Here is a 7,196-nt window from a genome sequence, read left to right as displayed (position 1 = left end):
CCTTGCTGGAGCCTGTTCAGCTTCTGGGCCCAGGGAATGGGGAACCCTGGGTCTGGGCAGTTTAGGGAAGACCTGCCCCTCATAGCCCCTGTGAGGAAGAGGGTGACAGTGACTTGCTGTAAGGAGAAACCTCAGTGTTATCTTCAATTTTTAAGAACATTAAGTTCGACATCCAGCAGGATGTTTTGACTGCCCTTCCTGCCTGATTTTGGTGCACAGAAATTCTGACTCCAAGGGATCCTTCCCACCAAGGATTTGTGAAAGAGAACTAAGGACTTCAGTAAGATCAAAGAAAGAATTAACCAACTTTGAGTAAAAGGCAAAGCTAGACATCCGTGGAGCTACACATCTGGTGCTTCAGTAAACCCTGGGGAGTGAGAGAGCTTTATCTCTCTGTGCAGAGACAATCTCAGAGTATTTTTGCCAGTTGGAAGGGGTGGTTCTGCTCAAACAAAGGACACTCTGCCCACCTGGGGAGCCTATTTTCCAAGTTCTGGATGGTAGGAACTCCCTTGGCCAGCCTCAGATTTGGGAGGACATTGTAACAAGCTCTTTCATTGTGTTGCTATGGATGAAGAGTTGTGCCATTTTCTATAAATTATCTTCAGTATAGAATTGTTTTGGACACTAACTCTAGTGACTCCAGTCATTATTTGGCACCCCAGCACACACAATAATTTTAAAGATAACATTACCAAAAGGAAGTCAGAGAAAGAGAGAGAGAGAGAGAGTTAGCCATCCCACACTGGTAACCATGAAGACTCCTTTCATCCCCAAGTCTTTTGAACCTATAACCTGGGAAAGAAGGAAAGTAGTGCAGCTAGCCTGGGTTCCTGCCCCAAAGAGTTACAAATAAGTTTATGTGCCTATCCATACTGGCCTTGTACAGCAAAAGACAAATTGGCCCATCCAGTCTGCCAGTTATTCTGGTCTGCACTGCTATGGATATATCCTAGCTGCAAGCTGTAGAAGCATGACCACTTGGAGGATATCACTTTATCCAAGTTAGTTTTTGTTGTCATCCTCTTTAGCTCTGTACCATCTTGGGGTAGTTAAGCATACACGTCCACATACTTAATCCAACATCCATGCCCTTCCAGCCCCTATGTTTACCATCAAGTTTTGTAATAATCTAAACGTCTACCAAAACTAGTGAGGCTGTTGTCCAAAACATCTGACTGCCTTGGCTTTGTTGGATGATATCTAGCCACCACCAGCTTATTAGCATTGACCTTACATTCTGGTGATTTGTAGCCTATTGGTTCTAGCCTTGCTACCCCATAGCCTGTGGTGGTGTTCATGATAACGCTTATTTCTAGAATTCTATGGGATCTATTCATTTAATGTTTGGGAACTTGCCAAGCACTTGTGACTTGGTGGCAAGTGTTGGCCACAGGATACTGGGCTTGATAGACCCTTGATCTGACCCAGTATGGCATATCTTACGTTATTATGTTCTAGTGCTACCGGAATTATACAATATTGTACAATGGTGATAAGTATTCAGATATAAGTCATTGCCCCAGAGAACGTACAGTCTTAAGCTGGTACCTGAGGTAATGGGAGATAAAATGACTTATCCAAGGTTACAAGCAATGTCATCAAGAGAAGTTGGATTTGAAATCTGGGTTCCCTGGATCCCAGCCCAGTGCTCTGACTCCTAGGCCACTCCTCCCCACCATGGTAGGCTGTCTTTCCTTTGTATGTCCATTGATTTCTCCTCATCACCTTATTGGATGTATCCAGCCACAACAATCTACTAGCATTAATCTGGTTAGATCTGGTTAGTTTTTGGAGAGTTGTAGCCCAGCTTTCCTCTGTATATGTGCAGATATATAAAGAAATAACTAACTAAATAAATTATATATATATGCAGATTCCTTAATATCTGTGTACTCTAGGGTCATCTAATGGCTCCAAGTCATCAGGGAGGAGCTGAGTCATTCCTGGGTTTGCCCCACTGAAACTATGAAGTTGCAGTTCCAATTTCTCTAACAAAAGCAGGTCTTCATGAAGCAATGGGGTAAAATCAGAACTAACACAATGTGTTACTGATACGATGGAATGATCTGGCAACTCTAGAGTATACAGAATTCAAATATACTGGCATCAATCTATTCTGGTACATGGCTGCAGGGATTGCAAGATCCTGAGCATAGAAATGGACTTTTGATATCTGTACTTTTATGCGGATGTCTGAAACGCAGATTCAATGATAACAATGTGTTTTGCAGTTCACATGGAGGAAGGAAAGATGGACGAAACAGATGAACAGGAAAACGATCATGTATCAAAGAACACAGAAGGTAGGGATATAGCGAATTTCTCAACATGCAGGCATGAAGGAGTCTGGGATGAATTTTCAAATGCAACAGCTATAACATGACTTAACTATGGGCGGCTTTGGATCCAGACCCAAGCTGGTTAATCCCAGTTTTCTCTGACATAAACTCCATGAGACCTAGGCCTATTTCAAGGTTCTCCTAATGCTCTGAACTGCCATATTCTTGAGTTATAGTCAGAGAAGAAAGTGAAGTCTTCAAAGTCAGAGAGCACATGACTTAGAAATAAAGAGATGAGTGTTTAAAACAAATCACAAATTAAAAGTACAGAAAAGATTCAAAAACAAAATGAAATGAAATAGGAAATGTAACTGGCATTTCTATATCATTTCAATTGGCAATACCTCCCTACTCTCCTATTTTTCATTTAGGTACATAATCTGCTAATCACACGGATGGTCTGCCTTCACAATAATGGCTACGTATATCATCGGCATTGTACATGCCTAAACTTTTCCAAAGCTCTCATAAACAAGAGTTGGTTGCTTAAGTTCTAATAATATTTAGGGTACTATTTAGAAATGCCAATAAACAGTCAAGTACTAGAATTACAGGTTCATATTTCCAGTTACTAAATCCTTTTATTTGTTTCACAAATATGTGGCCATGTGCATGCATAGTTGGCACCCTTCGCATCAGTTCCTGGCATAATGATGAAGTTTACAAGTCTCAATTCTGTACATCTTCCCCTCTCTCCTGCTCAGTAAGATAGATTACATCACACTCCTCTCAGCATTCTCCTCAAACAAAACCACATCAATACTTACCTCTTACATGCAGCGAGGCTCTTCTTACCACCTAGAAACATAGAAACATAGAAATGACGGCAGAAGAAGACCAAACGGCCCATCCAGTCTGCCCAGCAAGCTTCACACATTTTTTTTCTCATACTTATCTGTTTCTCTTAGCTCTTTGGTTCTATTTCCCTTCCACCCCCACCATTAATGTAGAGAGCAGTGATGGAGCTGCATCCAAGTGAAATATCAAGCTTGATTAGTTAGGGGTAGTAGGGGAAGTAACCGCCGCAATAAGCAAGCTACACCCATGCTTATTTGTTTTACCCAGACTGTGTTATTCAGCCCTTATTGGTTGTTTTTCTTCTCCCCTGCCGTTTAAGCAGGGAGCTATGCTGGATATGCGTGTAGTATCAGTTTTTCTTCTCCCCTGCCGTTGAAGCAGAGAGTTATGCTGGATATGCATTGAAAGTGAAGTATCAGGCTTATTTGGTTTGGGGTAGTAACCGCCGTAACAAGCTAGCTACTCCCCGCTTTGTGAGTGCGAATCCTTTTTTCTTCTCTCCTGCCATTGAAGCAGAGAGCTATGCTGGATATGCGTGAAGTATCAGTTTTTCTTCTCCCCTGCCGTTGAAGCAGAGAGCTATGCTGGATATGCGTGAAGTAACAGTTTTTCTTCTCCCCTGCCGTTGAAGCAGAGAGCTATGCTGGATATGCATTGAAAGTGAAGTATCAGGCTTATTTGGTTTGGGGTAGTAACCACCGTAACAAGCCAGCTACTCCCCACTTTGTAAGTGCGAATCCTTTTTTCCACATTTCCTCTTGCTGTTGTAGCTTAGAGCGATGTTGGAGTCACAGTAACCATGTGTATGTTTATTGAATAAGGGTATTATCTCCAGGCAGTAGCCGTCATTCTGGCGAGCCACCCACTCTTTATTGACGGCCTCTTGATTTTATGGATCCACAGTGTTTATCCCACGCCCCTTTGAAGTCCTTCACAGTTCTGGTCTTCACCACTTCCTTCGGAAGGGCATTCCAGGCATCCATCACCCTCTCCGTGAAGAAATACTTCCTGACATTGGTTCTGAATCTTCCTCCCTGGAGCTTCAAATCGTGACCCCTGGTTCTGCTGATTTTTTTCCTACGGAAAAGGTTTGTCGTTGTCTTTGGATCATTAAAACCTTTCAAGTATCTGAAAGTCTGTATCATATCACCTCTGTTCCTCCTTTCCTCCAGGGTGTACATATTTAGATTCTTCAATCTCTCCTCATAAGTCATTTGATGAAGACCTTCCACCTTTTTGGTCACCCTTCTCTGGACCGCCTCCATCTTGTCTCTGTCTCTTCGGAGATACGGTCTCCAGAACTGAACACAATACTCCAGGTGAGGTCTCACCAAGGACCTGTACAAGGGGATAATCACTTCCCTTTTCTTACTCGATATTCCTCTCTCTATGCAGCCCAGCATTCTTCTGGCTTTAGCTATCGCCTTGTCACATTGTTTCGCCGACTTCAGATCATTAGACACCATCACCCCAAGGTCTCTCTCCTGCTCCGTGCATATCAGCCTTTCTCCCCCCCATCGAATACAGTTCATTCGGATTTCCACTCCCCATATGCATGACTTTGCACTTCTTGGCATTGAATGTCAGCTGCCATATCTTCGACCACTCTTCCATCTTCCTTAAATCCCGTCTCATTCTCTCCACTCCTTCCGGCGTGTCCACTCTGTTGCAGATCTTAGTGTCATCCGCAAAAAGACATACCTTACCTTCTATCCCTTCCGCAATGTCGCTCACAAAGATATTGAAAAGGACCGGTCCCAACACCGATCCCTGTGGTACACCGCTTAAAACCGCTCTCTCTTCAGAGAGAGTTCCATTTACCATCACACATTGTCTTCTGTCCGTCAACCAGTTTGCAATCCAGGCCACCACCTCGGCACTCACTCCTAAGCTTCTCATTTTATTCACCAGTCTCCTGTGCGGGACAGTGTCAAAAGCTTTGCTGAAATCCAAGTAGATGACATCGAGTGCTCTTCCTTGATCCAATTCCTTGGTTACCCAGTCAAAAAAGTCAATCAGATTTGTCTGACAGGATCTTCCAATGGTGAATCCATGCTGCCTCTGGTCCAGCAATTCTCCCGACTGTAGATAGTTCACTATTCTCTCTTTCAACAGTGACTCCATTACTTTTCCCACCACCGAAGTGAGGCTAACCGGTCTGTAGTTACCAGCCTCTTCTCTGTTCCCACTCTTGTGAAGCGGGACCACCACCGCTCTCCTCCAATCATTCGGCACCACTCCCGTTTCTAGGGATCTATTGAACAGGTCACACAGTGGACCCGCCAGCACATCTCTGAGCTCCCTCAGTATTCTGGGATGAACTTCATCAGGCCCCATGGCTTTGTCCACTTTCAGTTTCACCAGCTCTTCCCATACATTTTCTACTGTAAATGGAGTTACATCTACTCCATTCCCCTCCAGTTTCTTGTTAACTAGTGATGGTCCTTCTCCAGGGTCCTCTTTAGTGAACACAGAACTGAAATATTCATTTAATATTTCTGCCATTTCTTCGTCTCTCTCCACACATTGATCCTTTCCACCTTTCAATTTCACTATACCACTTTGAACTTTTCTCTTTTCACTGATGTATCTGAAAAATGTTTTGTTACCACTCTTTACCTCTTTGGCAATCCTCTCTTCCGCTTGACTTTTTGCCATCTTGATTAATTTCTTTGTCTCCCTCAGTTCTACCAGATATTCTTCTTTGTGCTCCTCCTTTTGGGATCTTTTATATTTCTTGAACGCTGTTCTTTTACCCTTTATTTTGTCAGCCACCTCCTTTGAGAACCAGATAGGTTTCATTTTTCTTTTGCTTTTCTTTACTTTTCTAACATATAGATTAGTTGCCTTGTGCTCACTCAGTATTCTCCTGCTGTCACAGGAACATCTCTTGGGGCCATAAGCAAGGGATCTCCAGCATCCCAAGCTTTAGCCCTTCTATACACTGCAACACTCTTCTTGGACTTATGGAGCCCCCAACTCCCTCCTTCAATCTTTGGGACCAAATCCTGATCTCCTAGTAGTTTCCTCCATCCTTGGGCCTTTCCCCCTCGAAAGGAAAAGTCCACATACAGAGCCCTTTCCTTGAGGAGGTGCACTCCAAACAAACCAGCCTTTTGGTGACTGCTCAGGATCTCAACATCTGCCAAAGCCTATGAGCACAAGTTTAGAAGAATCTTAGATATTCGCCCCCTAGTGGACGCTCTTTCCATTGCCTCTTAAAGGAGACCTACCATAGAGCACAAAGGACAAGTCACACGTTACCTTTCTAGTATCAAATGACTCTCCAAATACTCTTCCCCAGTAGCACATGGTATTCCACTAATTGTTCCAATATTTGCACATTATATTCACTATGAGACACAGACATTTCTCGCTCTGGCTGACTACAACTACCTACAATTTCATCTGAGGATGGGTCCTTCTGTTCCACTGTAACGGCAGGGGAGACTCTCCGCATCAGTTCCTTTTCTCTCTTAAATCCAAACCTCTTTGTAATTAGATAATCAGAAATACCAGTCTTTACAGGTAATTTCCAAAAGCAGTGGCCTTTCTGTTGCACTCTTAAAAGCTCCATTTTTAAAGCCCTACGCGCGTGAAAGCCAGGAGAAACACGTGTGTCTCAGGCTGGCGCGCGCCACGCGGATTTTAAAATGAGCACAAGCACGCATGTATCTCCTGGTATGCGTACAAATCAAAGAGTTTAAAAGGGGGTGTGCGTGGTCTGGGCAGGACATGTCTGTTCCCAGAAGTTACCTTGAAAAGTGCGCGCTGGGGAACCCTACTGTGTAACTTTACTTCTGCTGTGGACGGTGCGAAAGTATGAAAATAAAAAAAAACTAGGCAAGTCAGCAGGGTTTTAAGGCCGGGGGGGGGGGGGGGGGTAAAAGGGAGGCTAAATAACAGAGGGGAGGTTAGGAAATCCAATCCATTAAGTGAGTGAACTGGGAAAAAGGGGTAATTACATTGGCGTGCAAATCTAAGAAACCCCACCCCATTTACGCAGTAGCGCCGGCATTTGCGCGCACACGTCTATATAATTGCACACACATGTAC

Source organism: Rhinatrema bivittatum, chromosome 9, assembly GCF_901001135.1.
Source record: "Rhinatrema bivittatum chromosome 9, aRhiBiv1.1, whole genome shotgun sequence".
Lineage (NCBI taxonomy): Eukaryota > Metazoa > Chordata > Amphibia > Gymnophiona > Rhinatrematidae > Rhinatrema > Rhinatrema bivittatum.
The sequence above is the reverse complement of the archived record's forward strand: the minus strand, read 5'-3'. Positions refer to the sequence as shown.